This window comes from Pan troglodytes, chromosome 12 (genome assembly GCF_028858775.2).
Source record: "Pan troglodytes isolate AG18354 chromosome 12, NHGRI_mPanTro3-v2.0_pri, whole genome shotgun sequence".
Classification (NCBI taxonomy): Eukaryota; Metazoa; Chordata; class Mammalia; order Primates; family Hominidae; genus Pan; species Pan troglodytes.
Genome location: NC_072410.2, coordinates 111980447 through 111991327, shown reverse-complemented (window position 1 = coordinate 111991327; position 10881 = coordinate 111980447). Strand labels below are relative to the sequence as shown.

General features: G+C 46.9%; 1 long non-coding RNA gene across 1 annotated transcript; it reads left to right on the top strand.

The window, feature by feature from the left end:
- The first annotated feature begins 521 nt into the window (after positions 1-521).
- On the top strand, positions 522-10252 carry LOC744914 (uncharacterized). Its single transcript, XR_169218.4, has 3 exons — positions 522-606; positions 3453-3626; positions 10007-10252. It is a non-coding gene; the product is annotated as an uncharacterized LOC744914 (long non-coding RNA).
- Positions 10253-10881: the final 629 nt, after the last annotated feature.

The window sequence follows — 10881 nt, the reverse complement described above, 5'->3', positions numbered from 1 at the left end:
CTGGGATTACAGGCATAAGCCACCACGCCTGGCTAATTTTTGTATTTTTGGTAGAGACGGGATTTTACTATGTTGGCCCAGCTAGTCTCAAACTCCTGACCTCAGATGATCTGCCCACCTCGTCCTCCCAAAGTGCTAGGATTACAGGCATGAGCCACCACGCCCAGCCTCTGAGGGATAGTTTTTAAGGTCAGTGTTTCAGATTTGTTCTTACTCTAGGAGAGATCTTTTTATCTGCTTCTTTTCCTGGTTCTTGCTGGAAAACTAGCCAACCTATGGCTTAGCTTATATCTTTAATGAATCTACTAGTCTTCTCCTAATTGCTTTTCACCACAGCCTCCATTGTGTTTGGCATTGCCTCAGCTTGGAGGAAGCCTCCTCCTTTCAGCTGTACTGGCCCAGAGCTTTGCCTCTGCCACAAGGGATTGGGGGCAGAATGAGAAATGCTGACATCTTGTTCCTTCCGGGCAAGCAGGAAGACACCATAGCTCTCCAACTAAGAGCTGTGTGTTGCGGTGGGTGAGCCAGACAGAGCTCTGTGTTCTTGGCTGCACCTGTCTGGAGTGGAATTTCAGTCACTCTGAGGTGGAACTAGGGGAGGAGCGAGTAAGTCGTGGTTCAAATACCACAAATTTTCACTCTTCTTACTGAGTTCTTGCAGATTTTCTTGAGTAAATGTTTCATTTGCTCTATGCCCTCGGGACTATTACCAGAGAATTTAAATGGTTGGTTTTTTAAAAAAATAATGTTCACCAGTTTCACTGGGGAGCAGGTCCAGGAGCTACTCATGTCACCATACTGGAAGTCGAAACTTAACAGAAATTTTTATACAAACTTCAATTGTTTCTGAATTGCTCTGCTACAGAACTTAAGGCTATTATGTCTATGCTAATGGCTTAAGTATTCTTAGATATAGGTGTCTCAACTGAAACTTTCTGTTAATTAATTAATTAATTATTTTTTGAGATGGAGTTTTGCAATTGTTGCCCAGGCACAATCTCAGGTGACCACAACCTCTGCTTCCTGGGTTCAAGCAATTCTCCTGTCTCAGCCTCCTGAGTAGCTGGGATTACAGGTATGTGTCACCATGCCTGGCTAATTTTTGTTTTTTTAGTAGAGATGGGGTTTCTCTATGTTGGTCAGGCTGGCCTTGAACTCCCGACCTCAGGTGATCCACCCACCTCAGCCTCCCAAAGTGCTGGGATTACAGGCGTGAGCCACCATGCCCAGCCTTTATTTATTTATTTTGAGATGGAGTTTGGCTCTATTGCACTCCAGGCTGGAGTGCAGTGTCACAATCTTGGCTCACTGCAACCTCAGCCTGCCGGGCTCAAGTGATTCTCCTGCCTCACCCTCCCGAGTAGCTGGGATTACAGGCACATGCCATCATGCCCAGCTAATTTTGTATTTTTAGTGGAGACAGGGTTTCACCATGTTAGCCAGGCTGGTTTTGAACTCCTGACTTCAGGTGATCTGCCTGTCTTGGCCTCCCAAAGTGCTGGGATTACAGGCGTGAGCCACCACGCCTGGCCTTTCTGTTAATTTAAAGACAAGTGTTAGGAAACTAACTTTGGGATCAGACAAACTTTGGTTTATAATTCAGTTCAGCTAAAGCAAACCACTTCATCTCTCCGATCTTCAGATTCTTCATCTATAAAAGGGAAATAACACCTACTTCCTCTTAGTAATAAAAAATCAGGAATTTATTTGGCATATGTGGTTGCCCAACTAGAGGCAATTTTCCCCAGCTACCCTTATAGCTCATATAGTCATATGACTAAGAATTAGCTAATAGAGTGTGAAAGAAGCAATCTCTGCAACTTCCAGATCACCATTTGTTTTTTAAATTAGAGAATTACATGCCTTCCTCCTTTTTCTCTCTCTTTCCTGTGGGTTGAAATGTAGAGGTGATAAAATGAGTGAGTTTTTGTTGTGGAATGAAGATAACACCATAGGGTATTACAAAGCAATAAGACAGGAGGAACTTGAGTGTTGGAAGCATTCTTTTTCTTTTTCTTTTCTTTTCTTTCTTTCTTTTTTTTTTTTTTTAGACAAGGTCTTACTCTGTAGCCTAGGCTGGAGTGCAGTAGCACAATCATAGCTCACTGCAGCCTCAACATCGTGGGCTCAAGTGATCCTCCTGCCTCAGCTTCCACAGTAGCTGGGACTATAGGTGCATGCCACCATGCCCAGGTAATTTTTTCTATGTTTTGTAGGGACAGGGTCTCACTAGATTTCCCAGGCCGTTCTTGAATTCCTGACCTCAAGTGATTCTCTTACCTGGTTCTCCCAAGGTGCTGGGATTATAGACATGACTCACTGTGCCTAGCCTGAGTGCTGAAAAGTTCTGTACCTTGACTTGGATGGTGGTTACACAGGTGTATACACACATAAAAATTGATTGAGCCGTTCTTTTAAGATTTATGTGCCTATTGCATGTAAGTTATACCTCAGCAAGAAAAAAAAGATAGAAGGAAGCTGATTCCTGGAATGCCCTTGTGGAGTGGAAGTCACCTTGGGACTGTTACAAAAGAGAAAAACAAACTCCGATAGGATTTGGGTCATTGTCTGTAGGGGCGTTTTTGTTCTAGCCATTTAATATGTACCTTAATCAATATATTTATTAAGGGTAGGAATTTTTAATTTTAATTTTGCCTCCATTACCCCATTACAGAGCTTGGTGAATAGAAGATACCCAATATCTGTTTAATGAATGCATGTTTTTGTAGATGGCTTTTATCAGCATGTTAGAACATCCAGTATAAATAAATTTAGAAAACAGAAAAAATTACAACATGTAAAGGGAGGGACCTTCTTCCCCGACTTCCCAACCCACCTGACTTCTGAGTACTTCCTTTCAGTGGGATCTGGTGCAACAGTTTTCAACTTGCTTAAACAAATGACAAGAACGTTCTGAGATAGGAAATGCTATCTGCTCGGCTGATGTGCCAGCGTGGTGGTGAATGTTAAATGGAGTGCTTGGGGGAGACCCCTGATGCTCATGTCCCCACGACTCAGAATCAGACGCAGAATCACAGTGCTCTAGGTGCTGTTAGGCTCTAGGCGCTGGGGGGAACGATCCCATCGCCAACCCTGGAGCAAGGCAGTGTGTTGTAAGAGGGGATGGTGCCAGGAGTGCTCCTGAGTCATTAAGGGAAGGCTGTGAACAGGAGGAGGAAGGGCTGACAACACAGCCCACACCCTGCTGAGCCTCCAAGGGGATGGCTCCCTCATGCAGTCAGCAAACATTCAGTCTGGGAGGACTGGGGGCTCGGCTGCAGAGAGGAGCAACACACCCACCGCCTCTGTCCTCAAGGAACTCCCGGTCCAGCTGCCCCTGGACAAATCCTATGTTACCAACAGTATAACAACGCGATTTTATTTACACCGACTAGATGTCCAGCACCTATCAGTAATACGCTATTTTATTTTCACAAACATCTGGCTCATAGATAATGTTTATCGATGAGAAAACAGAAATTTGAAGAGGCAAAGCAAGTTGCCCAAGGCCAAGGGAGAAGGTCAGCGTGAACTGCTACCGCCATGTTGAAGTTCATCTTCTCTTCACTGCGAGAAGCTGCCTGGACACCAGGGTGGAGGAGCTGTCAGGGCCCTCACTGTGGAAGGTGCTGGCAGAGGATGGGGAGGTGTGGCCTGAGAGGGGCGTCCATAGTCCCTGAACTTGGCCTTAATGAATGAGTGGCAATCCAGTCAGCAGACAAAAGGTGGAATTGGGGTGAGAGTAGGGGGTCATTCTAGACAGCAGGAACAATGTGTGAGAAGGCCCAGAGCAGAGAAGGCAAGGCATGTGACAGCTTGGTGTCACGGAAGCCTGGGGTGGGCAAGGGGCTGGGGAGGCCTGGGAGACGAGGCCAGGGAGGCGAGCAAATATCTGGTGGGGCCTCCCTTTGGGGCGAACCCCTACACTGGTCCAGAGGCAGAGGGTCGGTTGTCTGTCAATAGGATGAAATTCCTGCTAGTCGGAGTGCCCACTCATTCACTGAGCACGAGCAGGGGTCTCTGCGGGGCCTGGTGTTGGCCTGTGGCTTGGTGGGACACCCTCTCTGGAGGGGCACCCAGACTCTGTGGTCCCTGCCTGGCCCCTCCTTCTATGTCACCTTCCTGGGGTACCACAGATGCATGCCAAAGACCCCCACTTCTCATAGTACGTTTCATGGCACACTGAGTTTTTTTGAGTAAAAAGGTTTGTGGTAAAATAAATGGAGACAACGGGGTGATTGCCTCCTCCTTCTTGGAACTTCTTGCAGGTTAGCTTGTTCAAGTCTCTGAAAAGTAAAATGGTTATGGACGTTGTGTGTGTGAGTGTCCCAGTGTCCCAGTGTCCTGGGGCTGCTGTAAGAAAGCACCACGCTGGGGCTTGAGCAACAGACATCAATTCTCTCACAGTTCTGGAGGCCGGAAGTCTGAGATCCAGGAGTCGGCAGGGCCATGCCCCATCTGGAGGCCTAGGGAGGGTCCTTCCTGCTCCTCCAGCTGCTGGTGGCTGACAGTCCATGGTGTCTGTGACGTCTGTGGCATCCGTGGCACCTCAGGCTTGCTTCTGTCCTCATGTGTCTGTGTGTGTCTCTCTCCTAAGGACACAGTCGCACTGGATTAAGGGCGCACCCTAGTGCAGCAGGACATCTTATTTTAACTAATTACATCTTCAGCAAACCTGTTTCCAGTGAAGGTCACCTTCTGAGGTGCTGGTGAGGCAGGAGAATAGGGTTTGGAGGCAGGGAACCTAAGGCCGTTTCAAGCCGACTTCCTAGAACTAAATTGAAAGGAAAAACCTAACTTTCCAGGACTAAGTAACAAAAGGACCAGAGGCTACTCCCTTTGCAAAACCCCCACCTTTTCTGCACCACAGATGGGAAATTGGTTTTCCGCAACCAGTCAGACTGATTGCCGGGCCGCTGAGTCTTCATCTGCATAGAAATGCAACTTTGCAACTTCATCTTAGCCTCTGATTGGTTGCTTTTTGCAGCCAATCAGATGTTTGCACACGAGCAGATCTTGGTAACTTCATTTCAGCTTCTGATTGGTTGCAGAAAGCAACCAACTGTGGGCCAGCACTTCATTTACATAATATGATCACCAAGTGGCCAATGGGAAACGTGTAGAGAGTATTTGGACCCTAGAAGATTCCAGATCTGGGCTCTTGAGCCGCTGCTCAGTCCACTCTCACACTGTGGAGTGTACTTTCATTTTCAATAAATCCCTCCTTTCGTTCTCTTGTTGTTTCATTCTTTCTTTGCTTTGCTGGGCGTTTTGTCCAATTCTTCGTTCAAAACGCCAAGAACCTGGACAACTTGCAGTCACGACCCTCTAGGGGTAAGTAACACTGGGGGTTAGAATCTCAACAAAGCTTTCGGAGGGGGCACGATTCAACCCATGACGCTTCAACCTGGAATTTCCCACAGAAGTCATTTTTTTCCTCAGAACTCTTTCTGAAAATGCCCCCTCCCCACCCGCCCCACCCACCATCCCTCAGACCTGGTGGCTGGAGCAGCTCCCTTTGGGAAATGCTTCCTGTGGTGAACAGGATGGAGCTCCCCATGGGGACAGGGCCGTAGAGGAGGCCTCTAGGGCAGGAAGGGGAGTCTGGCGCCACCTGAGGCCCTGGCAAAGGAGGCGGCGGCAGAACGGGGACACAGGAGGGACGAGGGTGGGGGCCTGTTCATCGAGCCCTCCCTTCCCAGGCTGTCCTGGGCCCAGGGGCTGCCTGGTGGCTTCAAAATGCAGCCAGTGTGGGTTGGGCCGGGTTGGGTCCAGGACGTCAAACTCCCAGGAATTCTGTCTGCCTCATGACCTGGTGTGGAGGCCACAGCTGAGCAACGTCCAATGTGTCCTGGTCACATCTGGGCCCGCACCACCTCACAGGCTCCCGGTGCGAAGGAGTGGGCCGCCTTTTCAGATTCACCAGAGCTGGTTTGCGGAAGCTCCCAGAACAGACCACGGTCTGTAACAAGCTTACTTCCTGCCCATGAATTTTTCCCTCGACAGGGCTTACAATTAAGTCCATACCCCCGCCTCCCGCCTGGCTTTCACTTTCTTGCTTTTGGAGAGAAGATGAATGGAAATGTATGACTTTGTCTGTGGTATAAAGACATGGATTCAAGTTCAGGGTTTGCCATGGACCTGCTGTGTGACCTTTGGTAAGATCTTTCACTTCATTTTCACATTTATAAAACAGAAGCAATGACAATACTGGCCCTGCCGGCCTTCCGCATGTGTCTGTGGCTGTGACGAGTGACACGAGCATGAGAAACAGCATCATGAGCGTGATAACAGCCACTTTCCTCATCTCCATTCTGTGCCAGCGACTGTCATAGAGGCAGGGGCTCTAAAAGTTCCTCATCAGGTACAGTGCACGCATGCACCGTGTGTGTGATAGAAATCTTTATTTATAGCCCTCCATACAAAAATATGGCATTTAGTCATGGATTAATCAGCAGAAATTGGTATATATAGTGCTCTTTCTCTCTCATTTTAGTGATAAGCTTTTGCTGAAAAAAAACAAAGGAGGAAACCATCGCTGAATATGGTAATGATAATACTTAAAAAATTTTAAAGTCAGGTTTGTTGAGGTGTAATTTGCATACTGTGAAGTTTAGGTGGACAGTTTTGTAAGATTTGCAAAATGTATAGAGTTGTGTCAACACCACCACAATCCACAATCCAGACAGAATATTTTCATCACCCCCAGGCAATCACTCTCATCCCGTTTGAACTCAATCACTCTTCCCATCCCCAGCTCCTGGCAACAGTGGCTTAGATTTCTGTCCGTAGTGGTTTTGCCTTTTTCTGAGTGGCACATAAAGGCAATCATACAACAGCCTTTTGTATCTGACCTCTTTCTCTTAGATTATACCTCTGAGTGTGATCCATGTTGTTGACTGTGTCCGCCATTCCCTCTTTTTCCTTGCCGAGTGGTATTCCCTGGTGTGGATATGCCAGTGTGTTCATTCTTTCACCTGCTGAAGGACATCTGGGCTGTTTCCAATTTGGGACTATTACAAATACAGCTCTTCTGAACATCCATGCACAAGTCTTTACATGGACATCTATCTATACATTGTTAAAATTTAATTTAAGTTCCAGGATACATGTGCAGGATGTGCAGGTTTGTTACATAGGTAAACATGTGCCATGGTGGTTTGCTGCACCTATCCACGCGTCATCTAGGTTTTAAGACCCGCATGCATTAGCTATTTGTCCTAAGGCTCTCCCTCCTCCTGCCCCCACAACAGGCCCAGTGTGTGTTGTTCCCCTCCCTGACATGGACATCTATATTTTTTCCTCTAGGAGTAGAATGGCTGGATCTTATGGATCTTAACTTTTTTTTTTTTTTTTTTTTTTGAGACTGAGTTTCACTCTTGTTGCCCAGGCTGGAGTGCAGTGGTGCGATCTCCGCTCACCGCAACCTCTACCTCCTGGGTTCAAGCGATTCTCCTGCCTCAGCCACCCGAGTAGCTGGAATTAGAGAACCGCTCCCCTCCCCAGGACTTTCACCCCACAACTCACAGCCATCAGAAAAGGCAGCTGTGGAACAGCTGTGGAACAGGAGCACTGGCCTGGGAGTCTGTCATCATGTCACCTTTCTGAAATTATTTTTCTTCTCTGTAAAACTGGGATAGTTGTCATCTCTTCCATCATCATTAGGAAAACTAAGCTGGAAACCGCATATAACTGTGAACACAAGGCCTAGCAGAAACTGAGTTCCCTCATAACAGATCACTCCCTCCCTGGGTTGTCTGCGTGATAGAAGTTTATTTCTCTCTTGTTTTTGGATCTTTCCAAAACAAAATAATGCACAGGATTGCTGAGATGGGAACACAGCAATGCAGGGTGCAGAGCTGCTTTTGACTTGGGAAACACCAGAAGAACCTCATTTAATGAAATACCCACTAACGTCCACCATGTGTCTAGGTGCTAGGAACACATGGTTATGACATCGGGAGAAGAGGGAGGCTACACTACAATGCTTTGGGCACGAGTGGGCCAGCAGCTTCCTTTCCATAATAGAATAAAATTCTTAGGTGAGGCAGAAAATGTCTTTCCCAATTCTGTCATGCTTTGCTCTGTCTTAATCTCCATTTTCAGTCCTGTAGGCCAGTCTTAGGTAATCGTTTAATCCTCTCCTGGGAAGGAGAAAGGGGATTAACATTTATTGAGTATCTACTGTATGCTCAGGCAGGGTCATTTCAGTTTCACTTACTTGACTGGGACGTTGGCCAATGAGGAATCTGAGGCCCCAGGAAACAAAGCTATTGTATGGTAGAGTTAAGATTTGAACCTGGATCTGTCTGACTGTACAGTGCTTCAGACCAGTGAGCAGGCCTTATGTTTTCCACAGGCCACTCTGTGGCCTTGACAGCAGGGACCTTATCAGATTCACATCTGTCTTCTCAGCAGCATCCAGTATAGCACAGCACGCATGGGTTGGGGCAGGGGACTTATCTGATGTCTGGTGGGGCGACAAGGGAGTGGGCAGGTAGATGGATGATCAGATAGAGCGATCAGCATCCTGCACATGAGAGTCCTGCCAACAGCCCCCCAAGAGTCCCCAGGCCACAGACTGGAACCCGCTGCTCTAAGAACTCAATCCTTTTCCCTTTATGTGTGCAAGAGTAAGTGGGAAGGAGAGGAGATGACAGCAGCAGGTGGGGAAATGGTTCTCTCAACATTCCCCTCCTCTAAATCAGAAGCTCCTGTCCCACCTCCTCAGCCCCTGAGTCTGCTGACCCCAGGCTTTGGCTCTACGGGCTCTGTCCTGCTGGCTGGGGCCGGAAAGGGCTATGTACTATGGTCCGAGAGAAAGTGCTTTCTGAAATTGATGTGGCTTGTGTAGGAAGGAGGCGCACTTTTTAGCCTTTGTCCTGGTTACAGAGACTTGGGTATTTAACTGTGTTCATTTAAAAGTCAATTTACCCCAGGAGATGGGGGAACAGAGTGCTCGAAAGCTCAAATGGCATGATTTTTGCAAAAGCCAGACACTGGATAAATCAACCCTGCTCCCATTTTCAAACCATCAAAATCAAGGTCTCTTTGTTAAGTTGTTTATTTGGTACAGACAAGCTGCCAAGACTGCAAATGAGACGGCGCTTGGTTGTTGTTCATTCCTGCTGATGGCTTGGCGAGGCCAATCTTCCTTCTGTGTTGCGAATCCACATGGCTTAACCCCTCCGGTCCTTCCCTCATCACTCTGCAGCCTTTGCCATGAGCATTTCTCAGAGCTGTTGTGAGAACCCAGTGGGTCAGAGGTGACAGCTTTATTAAAGATTAAGCTGTGCTCTCTTCCCTTGGGGCTGGTAATATTTAACTCTTGCTTTGCAAATTGTTTTTTCATAGATTTACACACTCTCCAACAGGATCATCATTGCTTGAGGGCAGGTATCACGTTGTACACTTTCCACAAGGCCTTCACTGTCTTACACAAGCATTCAATAAATATTTGTGGGTTTAGGGTGCATGCGTGTGTATGCACACATGTGTACACATGTGCAATGTTACTGGAGATGGAAGAGTTACACAGAAAACCCCAGGGAATCAGTCAGCAAGCAATTTTAAGCCCAGCTGCTTGGAGGGTGGTGGGGGTGGTTGATAACAGGACAAAGTCTGCAATTATCATTTAGGGGACTTTTTGTAATGGAATCCTTTAGAGAATCAGCTCAGATGACATATTATTCTAACCCCAAACTCAAGATTTTCTCTCTGGCTGCCTGTAGAGAAAGAGGTGTGCATTTGCATGGGAGGATAGCTGTTCCTGCAAACATTTATTCAAGGGCAGGAAAAGGTAGGGCTCCTGAGAACAAGAAAAAATCAGTGGATGGTTGAACCACACAACGGGAGGAGTGGGGTTTCTGAAGCCGTCAGGGCAGCATACAAAACCAGGCTCTGCTGCTTGCAGTGAATCTCTCCTCCATTGTAACTGAGATATGTATATCCTCTTTTTTCTTTCTGCTGTTTCTGTGTTAACTGCAAATCCACTTCTTAATTTCAGGAAGATCCACAGAAAACATCCTGGGGTCCTGAGCTGAAGTGTGATGGGAGGAGTCCTCTGTATCTCAGTCTGAGCCTGGTCTCCCTCTCGGCCATGGTCTCACACTAGTGCTGCTGGGAAACCATCCCTCACATCCAGTCCTGGCATCGGGCAGTGACTCTGGTCCAACTGTTGTCCAACTCAAGGGTTTAGCTGCTTAGATTTTCCTAAAACTTGATTCATTTTCCTCTAGCCATGGAATACAGATTAATCCTTTACAATTAAAATCCAAGTTCAGATTTTATTTGTTGTGGTTTTTAATTAAAATCTCACCAGCACTTTATGGATTTTTTTTTTCTTAGAAAGGCAAACACACTGTGCGTATCAGTCAGCCTGGACTGCCATCACAAAATACCATAGACTGTGTGTCCTAAAACAACAGAAATGTATTTTCTCACAGTTCTGGAGGCTGGAAGTTCAAGGTCAATGTTCTGGATGATTTGGTTTCTGGTGAGGCCTCTCTTTCTTGCTTGCAGATGGCTGCCATTCTTCTGTGTCCTGTAGGGAAGTTCAAACTTTTCCTCTGAAGGTTTGAACAAACTGACAATATGCAGACTAATAGGAGGAAGAAAGGCATTCAAAGTTGCTAATGTGCATAAGCACAGGGCCACAGAAAATATGAGATTCAAAGGAGCACCCGGTGGCTGAGGCTTAAATACCCTCTTCATAAGGGAGAGGGAAATGGGGTTGTAGGCAATTGCGAGGGGCAGTAAATGACTTTCAGTAAACGAATGAGCCCAAAGAACAATGTCCTGGGACGAAGTTCCTCTCTGCTCTGGAGGACGTGGTGGGAAGGTGAGGGGTGGAACTTCACTGTGAACAAAGGTTGTCTAATT